This window comes from Myotis myotis, unplaced genomic scaffold (genome assembly GCF_014108235.1).
Source record: "Myotis myotis isolate mMyoMyo1 unplaced genomic scaffold, mMyoMyo1.p scaffold_m19_p_4, whole genome shotgun sequence".
Classification (NCBI taxonomy): domain Eukaryota; kingdom Metazoa; phylum Chordata; class Mammalia; order Chiroptera; family Vespertilionidae; genus Myotis; species Myotis myotis.
In genome coordinates, this window is record NW_023416346.1 from 75,614,095 (window position 1) to 75,626,188 (window position 12,094).

General features: G+C 42.3%; 1 protein-coding gene across 2 annotated transcripts in view; it reads left to right on the forward strand.

The window, feature by feature from the left end:
- Nucleotides 1–1,219: 1,219 nt before the first annotated feature.
- The window catches only part of PRRG1 (proline rich and Gla domain 1), a 259,723-nt gene continuing 248,848 nt past the window's right edge, over nucleotides 1,220–12,094 (forward strand). Inside the window, exon 1 of one of the 2 annotated variants that reach the window (XM_036305915.1) lies at nucleotides 1,220–1,269. The gene's annotated coding sequence lies outside the window, so the exon portion shown is untranslated. Of the gene's footprint in view, nucleotides 1,342–12,094 lie in introns of both variants that reach the window. The other variant, XM_036305917.1, reaches the window with a different exon arrangement.

The following is a 12,094-nucleotide window of genomic DNA, read 5'->3' on the forward strand; positions in this document are numbered from 1 at the left end:
AAAAAAAAAGAAAGCCTGGTTCATAAAATACAGAAATGCAAGGACCACAAATGTTTCATGGGAAGAATTTCAAGATATTCACATATTTAAGGGCAATTACCAGGCTCTGCCCCCCAAAATGCTCCCATCACAGCCAAACACTTACTTGGAAGGACTACTGTTTGGCCCTATGGCAATTCCTTTATTCTTAATAAGCCAAATGTTTCTCAATTTCATCATAACTAAAGTAAAAAGAAGAAGGGAAAATAATTTGGAATAAATCACTTCAGGCCTACAGGCCAATTCACTTTGGATTCACTCAGGTGTATTTCTTTTAATAGTTGATCTGAAGGCATGTGAGATCCCACAGCTAACCAGATTCTAAGCATAAAAGTATAGAAGTTAAAAACTAAGCATGCATGCAGCATGGAATAATAATCAAGTTAGACTTCCTAAAATGCTAAATGCCAGAAAACCTGTAACCATTAGGGCAAAGTCCAAACAGTGACACAGGCCAAGTATTCTGTTTCTCAGAGGGGCTTTTAGAAGGCTCAAATTCTAAGGTGGCTACCTAAAATACAGGGTCAAAGATAGATCTTATTTGACAACCCATGTTCTTCTTCCCAAGATATTCAAACATGTTCAAAACTCTTTTTAAGAAAAAAGCAGATCACTGTCACCAAAAGTCCAGAAAGAGCAGCAATATAATTTGTTTTCAGAGTAAGGGCTGAGTTGTAAATGTGGGCTGGGGTCTCATACAGCGAAGACATGTTAACTAGGATGCACTGCACAAGCGGTCTGTGGGTGAAAAATCTCCATGCCCCTCACCTCTGGATGGCTGAGAACTGCCAAGGATAAGGAGAATGCCCTGGGGTGGGGTGGATAAGGTGTGGGGAAATAGGCATGCAAAAGAGTGAAAGGCTAGGGAGGATCCAAGGTGGCTCCAGGTGCCCAGGGGGACTGGCTAGCTTGGCTCAACTAAGCCGAGCTTTCTAGACAGTGAGTATGGAGGGAACCAAGGCTTCTCTGCCAGTGTTATAAAACAGACCTCAATCCGGACGCCTAGAACCCTTAGTCTTCCACACCAAGACAGCGGAGGCCCTGCCCCTCCGTTTCCCACCCAATCTGGCCCAGCCCCCCTCCTAACCCCGCCCTGCGCCCCCCCCCCCCCCCCCCTCCGCCCAGCCCATCAGCTCCTTGCTCAGGACTCTTACAGGCTGGGAGGCATTGGGAGCGCGCAGGCGCAGCTGGTGATTCGCAGAGCTGGGAGTAGCGGCGCGGGACGCCCTGGTGGGTGAGGTGGCCTTGCGGGCTCGCAGCTGAGGAACAAGATTCAGGCTGAGCTTCCCGAGAGGGTTTGGGGTGTGTGCGGGTGACTGTTCCGGGAAGCTTGGGTCCCGTAAGGAGAAATCGGCCATACAGGCGGCAGCAGGGTTGGCTGCGCTGCCTGGGAGTGTCCAGGGGACGGGCCTCGTGGGAAGCGGAGTGCCTGGTGGCGGGAGCGGGTGGGGGTATGTGTGAATAGAAAAATTAAAGGAAAGGGCTTCACAGGCTGGAAGTGCGTACTCAGGTTTGGCAGGACCGCGAGGCTTGTTAAGGGGGTTGGAGAGTGTCCCAGCTTCAAGTTCAGTACCCCTACTGGGTGCCCCTGAGCGGTGTCCCGGGCTATCCCTTCCGCTGCTCTGTCGTCTCAGAGTGCAGAGTTACCAGGAGCGTTCCTCATCGCTGGGGAGAGGATTTAGGGGACATGGGCAGTCACCCCAGGCTGTTGCCAAGGAGAGCACAGCGTTCTTGTGACTTTCCTTCTCCCGATCCCAGGGAATGTGCCCGTCTTCTGGTCCATTGTGGTCATGGACATTTTAACAAAGGCGATGACTGTTTTCTAAGCTGTGTCGGAGGCGGGTTGGTGGATGGGGTTAGAATGAGGCCCTCCTTTGGCCCTGGGCTTAGGGGAGCAGGGGAGCAGGCATGGAGGAAGTGGAAGGAAGGGAACTACCTTCTTGCCTCAGTATTTTTTTTTCCCCTTCCTGGTCTGCTGATGTTGATCCTTGGTAGGAACAGCGTTGAGAGGGAGATAGGATTGGGAATTTGTATTCAGACTCAGGCTGCAGCCTCTGGTTTTATAATTGGGCTGTTGATGTAGTCTTTAAATGTCCCTTCAGGAGAAATGAGAAAGTAATGGCATTTAAGAGGAAGTAATTGAAGGAAAGGGTGAAGAGGTGGTGTTAAAACTTAGAGCTAAATTATTGCCTTGTGATAGGCATAATATAAATAAAGCTAGACTTTGAAGGATATGAAGGTGATCCAGTCAGGGTAAGTGAAAAGTTGATTAGGGTGCTGTTGATTGGTTCAATCAAGAGTGAATTATTGTGTGTGTGTGGGTGTGTATGCGTGTGTGTGTGTATAGGTGCTGCCAAGTTCTTGGGCAGACTCACTTTTGAATCCTTAAAATGATATTGGGAATACAAAACACTAGGGCAAATATTGTAATATTTGATAAGGTTCTATGGCTTTCATTTTCAGGCTTAGCATCTTTATGAAAAATGATATATGTGCTCTCAAGCATGGATGTTGATTTTTTACTCATTTGTTTAACTTAATACAACAAAAATTGAACTTCCTCCTCCTCCACCCCTTTCCCTTGATTGTGAATTCTGTTTTATAAACATTTACTTTCAGATCTGAAATGTATTTAAAGGCACAATTCCCTCCAACCCAAGCGTTAAGTGAACAGGTTTCTGTGCCTCAAAAGCAGAAAACCTATCCTGGCTCTTAGTAACTTCTATTTCCCACCCCCTCACTTAATTTATCCCTTCTCTACCTAAATGTAAAAGCACTTTTTCTTCATGGAACTTTTTTTTTTAAGTTAAACATAATTACTTAATATGATAAAATAGAGTATTTACGTTTTCTCTTTTTTTAGGATGTTTTTGCATCTTAAGAGTTTAGTTATATGATTAGGGATCCAAAAAAGGTCTATACATTGCAATTGGTTGATATTTTGTTGTTGCTTTAATCAATAGATCCCCTTGTCTGTCTTGTGTGTTTTTTTAAAGTTTCTTTATTGATTGAGGTATTATATATCCGTATTCCCTCATTGCCCCCCCTACACCCCCATTTGCTTGCATACAAGTCCTTTGGCAGATCTCTCCCACTTACCCCCTCCCTCCCCTACCTTCCCTCTGAGGTTTGATGGTCTGTTCGATGCTTCTCTGTCTCTGGATCTGTTTTTGTTCATCAGTTTATGTTGTTCACTATATTCCATAAGTGAGTGAGAACATGTGATATTTATCTTTCTCTGACTGGCTTATTTCACTTAGCATAATGCTCTCCAGTTCCATCAATGCTGTTACAAATGGTAAGAATTCTTTCTTTTTTACCACAGCATAGTATTCCATTGTGTAGATGTACAACAGTTTTTTTATTACACTCATCTGCTGATGGGCACTTAGGCTGTTTCCAAATCTTAGCCATGGTGAATTGTGCTGCTGTGAACATAGGGGTGCATATGTCCTTTCTGGTTGGTGTTTCTGGTTTCTTGGGATATATTCCTAGAAGTGGGATCACTGGGTCAAATGGGAGTTCCATTTTTAACTTTTTGAGGAAACTCCATACTATTCTCTACAGTGGCTGTAATAGTCTGCATTCCCACCAGCATTGCACGAGGGTTCCTTTTTTTCTGCATCCTCTCCAGCACTTGTCATTTGTTCATTTGTTGATGATAGCCATTCTGACAGGGGTGAGATGGTACTGCATTGTTGTTTTGGTTTACATCTCTCGGATGATTAGTGACTTTGAGCATGTTTTTATATGTCTCTTCGTCTTCCTTCTGTCTTCTTTCGAAAAGTATCTATTTAGGTCCGTTGCCCATTTTTTGATTGGGTTGTTTATGTTCCTTTTTTTTAAGTTGTATGAGTTCCCTGTAAATGTGGGAGATTAAACCCTATCAGTGATGACATTGGCAAATATGTTCTCCCATGCATTGAGTTTTCTTGTTGTTTTGTTGATGGTTTCTTTTGCTGTGTACAAGCTTTTTATTTTGATGTAGTCCCATTTGTTTATTTTCTCTTTAGTTTCCATTGTCCTAGGAGCTGTATCAGTGAAGAAATTGCTTCAGCATATGTCTGAGATTTTGCTGCCTGTGGATTCCTCTAGTATTTTTATGGTTTCCCATCTTATGTTTAAGTCCTTTATCTATTTTGAGTTTATTTTTGTGTATGGTGTAAGTTGGTAGTATAATTTCATTTTTTGGAAGGAATCTGTCTAATTTTCCCAACACCATTTGTTGAAGAGATTGTCTTGACTCCATTGTATGTTCATGCCTCCTTTGTCAAATATTAATTGAGAATAGTGATTTGGGTCAATTTCTGGGTTCTCTATTCTATTCCATTGATCTATATGTCTGTTCTTGCGCCAGTACCAGGCAGTTTTGAGAACAGTGGCTTTGTAATACAACTTGATACCTGGTATTGAGATCCCACCTCCTTTGTTCTTCTTTCTCAGGATTGCTGCAGCTATTTGGGGTCTTTTTTTTATTCCAGATGAATTTTTGGAAAGTTTGTTCTAGGTCTGTGAAATATGTCCTTGGTATTTTAATGGGGAGTGCATTGAATCAATAGATTGCTTTGAGTAGTATGTACATTTTGATGATGTTGATTCTACCAATCCATGAACATGGTATGCTCTTCCATCTGTTTATGTCTTCCTCTCTCTCTTTTTTCAGTTTCTTGTAGTTTTTCGCATATAGGTCTTTTACCTCCTCAGTTAACTTTATTCCTAGCTATCTTCATTTTTTTGGGTGCAGTGGTAAATGGGATTGCTTTTTTAGTGTCTCTTTCTGTAAGTTCACTATTGGTGTATAGAAATGCCATAGATTTCTTGTTGTAATTTTGTCTTCTGCTACAGTGCCAAATTCATTTATTAAGTATAATAATTTTTTGATGGAGTCTTTAGGATTTTCCATGTACAGTATCATGTCATCTGCAAATAAGGACAGTTTTGCTTCTTCTTTTACAATTTGGATGCCTTTTATTTCTTCTTCTTGTCTGATCACAATGGCTAGTACTTCCAGTACTATGTCGCACAGGAGTGGTGAGAGTGGGCATCCCTGTCTTGTTCCTGTTCTTAGGGGAAATGGTTTTAGTTTTTGCCCATTGAGAATGATGTTGGCTGTGTGTTTGTCATATATGGCTTTTATTATGTTGAGGTATGATCCTTTTATTCCCACCTTGTGGAGAGTTTTAATCTAGAAAGGGTGTTTTTTTTTTTAATGCTTTTTCTGCATCAATTGATAAGACTATGTCATTTTTATCTCTCAGTTTTTTATGTGATGTATCACGTTTATTGATTTGCGGATGTTGTACCATCCTTGCATCCCTAGGATAAATCGTACTTGGTCATGGTGTATGATCTTTCTGATGTACTGCTGGATCTGATTTGCTAGGATTTTGTTGAGGATTTTGGCATCTATGTTCATGAGGGATATTGGCCTGTAATTCTCTTTCATTGTGTTGTCTTTTTCTGGTTTTGGTATTACGGTTATGCTGGCTTCATAGAATGAGCTTGGAAGTGTTCCTTCCTCTTGAATTTTTTGGAATAGTCTGAGGAGGATAGGTTTTAGTTCTTCCTTGAATGTTTGGTAAAACTCCCATGTGAAGCCGTCTGGCCCTGGACTTTTGTTTGCTGGAAGCTTTTTGATTACTGCTTTAATTACTTCTATAGTTAGTGGCCTATTGAGATTTTTAGATTCTTCCTGATTGAGTTTTGGAAGCTTGTATTTTTCTAGGAATATGTCCATTTCCTTCAGGTTGTCTAGCTTGTTGGAGTAGAGTTGTTCATAGTATTTTTTAATAACCATTTGTATTTCTATGGGGTCTGTTGTTATTTTGCCTCTTTCATTTCTGATTTGTTTACTTAGGTCCTCTCTCTTTGCTTCTTGGTGAGCCTGGCTATATTTTCATCAATTTTGTTTATCCTTTCAAAGAACCAGCTCTTGGTTTCATTGATCTTTTGTATTTTTTTTTTTTGGTCTCTATGCCATTTATTTCTGCTCTGATCTTTATTATCTCCCTCCTTCTGCTCACTCTGGTCTTTTCTTGCTGCTCTCTTTCTAATTATTTGAGTTGTAGAGTTAGATGATTTCCTACCATTTTTTCTTGTTTTTTTTGTTTGTTTGTTTGTTTTTTTGAGGTAGGCCTGTAGGGCTATAAACTTCCCTCTCAGGACTGCTTTCATTGTGTCCCATAGGTTTTGGATCATTGTGTTTTCATTGTCATTAGTTTCCAGGATATTTTTAATTTCTTCTTTGATCTCATTGGTAACCCAGTCAATATTTAATAACATGTTGTTCAGCTTCCAAGTGTTTGAGTGTTTTGGATTGTTGTTATTGTAGTTTATTTCTACTATTATGCCATTGTGGTCTGAGAAGATGCTTGGTATGATTTCAATCTTCTTGAATTTGGGGATACTTTGCTTGTGACCCAATATGTGGTCTATTTTTGAAAATGTCCCATGTGCACTTGAGAAGAACTTATATTCCATGGCTTTGGGGTGAAATGTTCTGAAGATGTTGATTAGGCCCATCTGATCTAGTGAGTCATTTAGGATTGCTGTTTCTTTGCTTATTTTTTGTCCAGAGGATTTATCGAGTGATGTCAGTGGTGTATTAAAGTCCTTACTGTTTTTTTGTTGTTGTTAATCTCTTCCTTAATATTTTCCAGGAGCTTTGTTTATGTATTTGGGTGCTCCTTCATTGGGTGCATATATGTTTATCAGGGTTATATCCTCTTGTTTTATTAATCCCTTTAGAATTATGAAGTGGCCTTCCTCATCTCTTGTTATGGCTTTCACTATGAGGTATATTTTGCCAGATATTAGTATTGCTACCCCAGCTTTTTTTTTTTCATTTTAATTTTCCTGTAATATATTTTTCCATCCCTTCACTTTAAGTCTGTGTGAGCCCCTTGTTCTGAGGAGGGTCTTTTGTAGACAGCATATATATGGGCCATGTTTTTATCCATTCAGTCACTCGATGTCTTTTATTTGGAGCATTTAATCCATTTATGTTTAAAGGTACTTGTTTGTAGCCATTTTTATTTTTTGTGCTCTTTCCTTCTTACCTTTCTATTTCTTGTTTTTACACCAATCCCTTTAGCATTTCTTGCATTGTTGGGTTGGTTGTGATAAACCCCCTTAGCTGCTGTTGTTGTTTGTTTTTTTTTTTTTGTTTTTTTTTTTTTTGTCTGTGAGCCTCCTTATTTCCCATTCAATTTTGAATGATAGCCTTGCTGGATAGAGTATTCTTGGATTCAGTCCCTTGCTTTGCATAGCTTTGTAAATTTCCTTCCATTCTTTTCTGGCCTGATGTATTTCTGTTGAGAAATCTTTTGATAATCTAATGGGAGAGCCCTTTTATATAACTTTCTCTCTCTTGCAGCCTTTAAGATTCTCTCTTTGTCTTGCACATTTGCCACTGTAATTATGATGTGTCTTGGTGTGGGTCTTTTCAGGTTCATTTTGTTTTGGATTCTCTGTGCTTGTGTGACTTTTTTCTTCCCCACCTCAGGGAAGTTTTCTGACATTAATTCTTCAAATAGGTCTTCTAACCATTGTTCCTCTTCCTGTTGGTCTGGCACCCCTATTATTATATTGCTTCGTTTCATGTTGTCCCATAGCTCCCTTTGGCTCTCTTCCTGTCTTTTAATTTTTTTCTCCAATTGCAGTTCAGTTTGGGTGTGTTTTGCTTCCCTGTCTTCTAATTTGCCAATTCGGTCCTCCACTTCTCCTAGTCTACTGTTGAAACCTTCCATGGTGTTTTTTATTGCAGCTATATCACTCTTCATTTCTTCTTGATTCTTACCTAAGTTGTTGAGTTTTTCATCCATCGCGTTTATGAGCTGTATGACCCTTATGCTGAATTCTTTTTCTGACATATTGCATGCCTCTGTTTCACTTAGCCGCTTTTCTGGTGATGCCTCCTTTTCTTTACTTTTGGGGTTCATCTGTCTACCCATTTTTGATCTCACAGAAGAATCTAGATGTTGAGTTGTGCAGGGCTTCTCCTTTGGTGGCAGTGACTCCTTGTGCTGCGGTTGCTCCTCGGGCAGTCACGGCAGCGGCTGCACCTCAGTTGGCAGCAGCTCCTCCGGTGGGTGCTGTTGGCAGCAGTGGGGGCTCCTCTCGCTGGCGGGGTGGCTTTTCACATACCTGCTGCTCCGTGGGCGGGGGCGGGCTGATCATGAGGCTGCTGCTTCTTGGATGGGTGTGGGCTGCTCACATGGTTGCTGCTCCTCTGATGGGAGTGGACTGCTCATGTGGCTGCCACGCCTTGAATGGGGGCTGGCTGCATGTGGCTCCTGCTCCTTGGAAGGGGTGGGCTGCTCATGAGGCTGCTGCTCCTTGGACAGGGGCAGGTTTCTTGCAGGGCTGCTGCTCCTCGTACGGGGTCAGGATGCTCCAGCCTCTGCTCCTTGGATGGGGGCAGGCTTCTTGGGCAACTGCTGCTCCTCAGATAGTTGACGGGCTGCTTGCGCTGCTGCTTCTCCTTGGACAGGAGTGAGCTGCACGTGCAGCTGCTGCTCCTCAGATGGAGGCAGGCCTCTTACCTGGCTGCTGCTCATCGGATGGGTGCTGGCTGCGTGTGGCTGCTGCTCCTCGGATCAGTACAGTCTGCTCAGGGCTGCTGCTCCTCAGACATGGGCAGTCTGCTTGTGTCCCTGCTGCTTCTCAGATTGGGGCATGCTGCTCAGGTGGCTGATGCTCCTCAAATGAGGGCGGGCTGCTCACGGGGCTGTTGCAGCTTGGACGGGGGTAGGCTACTCACACAGTTGCTGCTCCTTGGATTGGGGTAAGCTGCTCGTGTGGCTGCTGCTTCTCCGACGGGGGCAGGTTGCTCGCAGTGCTACTGCTCCTTGTATGGGGGTGGGGTGCACGGGGCTGCTGCTCCTTAGTTGTTGGAGGGCTGCTTGTGCAGCTGCTGCTCCTCAGATGGGTCAGGCTGCTCACATGGTTGCTTGCTCCTTGGGCCGAAGAGTTGGCCTCTCACACAGCTGCTGCTCCTTGGACAGGGGCACGCCACGTGAGGCTGTTGCTCTTCGGCCTGGGGTGGGCTGCTCATGGGGCTGTTGCTCATGTGGTCACAGTGCCCTGGGTTAAATTGTTGGGCCGGTCAGAGGGGAGTGCCCTTTGTATCTCACAGGAGCCTGCGCCTGCGGTGGCTGGAGACTCTGTGACCGTGGGGCCACTTCCTAGGTAGCAGGTCCCTGACATGGGTGGCCATAGAGTCCCAGGTGTTACTTGAGGGCACCCTGGGTGGAGGTAAGGCTGGACTTCCAGTTATAGCAGCTCTCCCCTTCAAAAAGGCGAGGCCTCTGAGGAAGAGCCGGCCTCCCCTTACTGTTTGCAATGGTAGCAGAGGCTGCCTAGTTAGGCAAGCTCAGTTAGCCTGCCCCTGAATGTCTGCGGGTTCTTACTGTGACTAATTCACACACAAACACACACACACACACCCCACATGACCACACACTCCTCTTTTGCTCCCTCACTCACTCATGCTCTCTCCCTCATGGCTGCCTTCTTTCTGCCTCTCTAGTTGGGTCTGAGATATTATTGACCATTTCGTGGATGTCATTTCCTCTCCAAGTGTCTGGTTATGTGGCTCGCTCTCTAGAACATTGACTGGGAAGGATAAAATTCTCCTTGACAAGACACAACACAAAGGGAACAAAACACGAATGTACTCATGACATCGTAACCCCAATAGAAATGACCAACTGAGAAAAGAGAATTTGTGGAAGGAAAAGACAGCACAAATGATACCAAAGAGAGAAAAAGAAAGTAACAGAGAAAAGAAAAAGGAGGAGATATATATATATATATATATATACATATATATATATATATATATATATATATATATATATATATATATATATATATACATATATATATAGGGAGAGAGAGAGAGAGAGAGAGAGAGAGAGAGAGAGAGAGAGAGAGAGAGAGAAAACACCACAGAACAAACAGATAAACTAAAAAAATGCAAACAAACACCAAATATCCAGCAAAGAGGGTGGGCAGAATCTGTAGATGCTGAGTTTATATACAGAAAATAAGGTTAAGACTTGGATGAATATGTTCAGTATAGAGGAAGTAGAAAGGGGATGAGTGGATAAGAAAAAAGAGAATGAGAAGAAAATAATATTAATAAATTTACAAAAAAATATTTAAAAATGGTATAAAAATAAAAAATAGCAAATAAAATAAAACTAAATAAAATAGAATGATGGAAAAATAATGCAAAAAGAAATAGAAAATAAAGCAACAAACAAACAAAAAAAGAAAGTAAAAAAAAGCAGAAAAAAAGAGATAACAAAATAATAATAAAATAAAAATGAAAAAGTGAAGTGTTGTTCCTTTGCCTGGCTTAAGATCTGAGTCTTGTGTACTGTACTGTTTCTCAGTTTCCTGTTGCTGGGATTGTAGGCCTCTCTTTAGGCCAGTCCCTTTGGACTCTTAAGAACTATTCAGATTTTTTTTTTAATTCTTTGTACCATTCAGGGTATAATCTAGGTGTGGCTGTATTGGTTGCCTGGAGACTGGATGGAAGGACTATCTCTTCAGGAGAAAATGGCTGTCCAGGTTGGGGCTCAGGTATGACTCAGCACCAGTCTCTCTGCCACTTCTCCTGGACCCTTTCCTCTCCCCAGACTCTCCCCAGACTCTACAAGTCCACACCTTCTTCACCTCAGCCACGGGTATGTGCCCATACCTGAAAGGTCCTGTGAACTAGGTTTAGTGAAGAAAAGCACAGGCTACAAAGAGGGGAAAGATTGCGCCTCTGCGAGCTCCTCTCCTGTTGGCACTGTGCGGTCTGGTCAGCCCTTCAGGCTTCCCCCTCTGGGCTCAGTCTTTATTGATTGTGGACTCAGATCTAGAATCCCCTGCCACCAACAGTCCTGCGGACCTCCTTTCCACAGTCAGATGCTATGCCTGTCCCTAGGGATTGGGCATGGTGCTCTGTGGTTTCCCTCTGACCCTCTGGACTCAGAGGTCTGGCAGATCTCTCCTGCCCAGATCCTTGATTTTACCTTTTTTTAGGTGAGTCTCCTTTGCCAGTTCTGGGTGGATGTTATTCTTTTCAGCTGCTCATTCTGTCTGCTCCAGGACAAGGTTCAGGACACGTCCGTCTATTCTGCTGCCATTTTGTTACTCCTTGGCACTTTTTTTTTTTTAAGTTCTACATTTTCTGTGGTCTTTAAACTCACTGAAAAAAATCCAAACCACTGTGATTATAGCTTCCTCCTTAAAATTTTCTTCACCTAAACTTCCCATATTTCTGGGTTTTTCTTTAATTCTTTGACTGGTCAACTTCAGTCATTTCTCCTGAGTCATCTTCTTAGGGTTCTGTCCAATACTTTCTTTCCCACTTTATGCAAGAGACAATAATATGGTGGTCAAGGGCATAGAATTTGAAGGCAACATATTAAACTTCCTTTTCTAAGTGTCAGTTTCTTTATCTGTAAAATGTAATTATAACACCTAATAACTGATATCAGGTATATTAACAGCATATCATAATATCAAAGTGTGGCTTTATAATACCTAAAAATAGTAACTATTTTTATTTGCTGTTTCTTAAAAGAAACAATTTCAGTAGCAATTAACTTCAAAATGTGGATGTATTAACATCTCCCATCCTGTTCGAGCTCCAGTCCTATATTTGTAGATTCCTTCCATATGTCTTCAACAAATGGTTTAGTACAAGTGGTTTTCAAACATCAGTGTGCACAATAATCACAAGAATGTGCAGATTTCTGGGTCCCATGCCCAGAGTTTCTGTTGTATGGAATGAGGCCTGAGATTTCATTTCTAACAAGTTTCCAAATGATAGTTGCTGGCCCTCGGGTCACACTGAGTGTCGCTGATCAAATGGCATTCAGACAAGTTGGCAGGGAGGAAGGGAGAGGAGACCAAAAGACCAAAAAGTTACCAAAGTTAAGAGAGGAGTGTGCTTAAAACTGATTGTATCAGATAGCATGTAAAGTTTAGAAAGGATAGATCTAAGAGAACACAGCTGTATTTGGTGACCAGGAGCCTTTTTGTTTGTTTTTCGTAT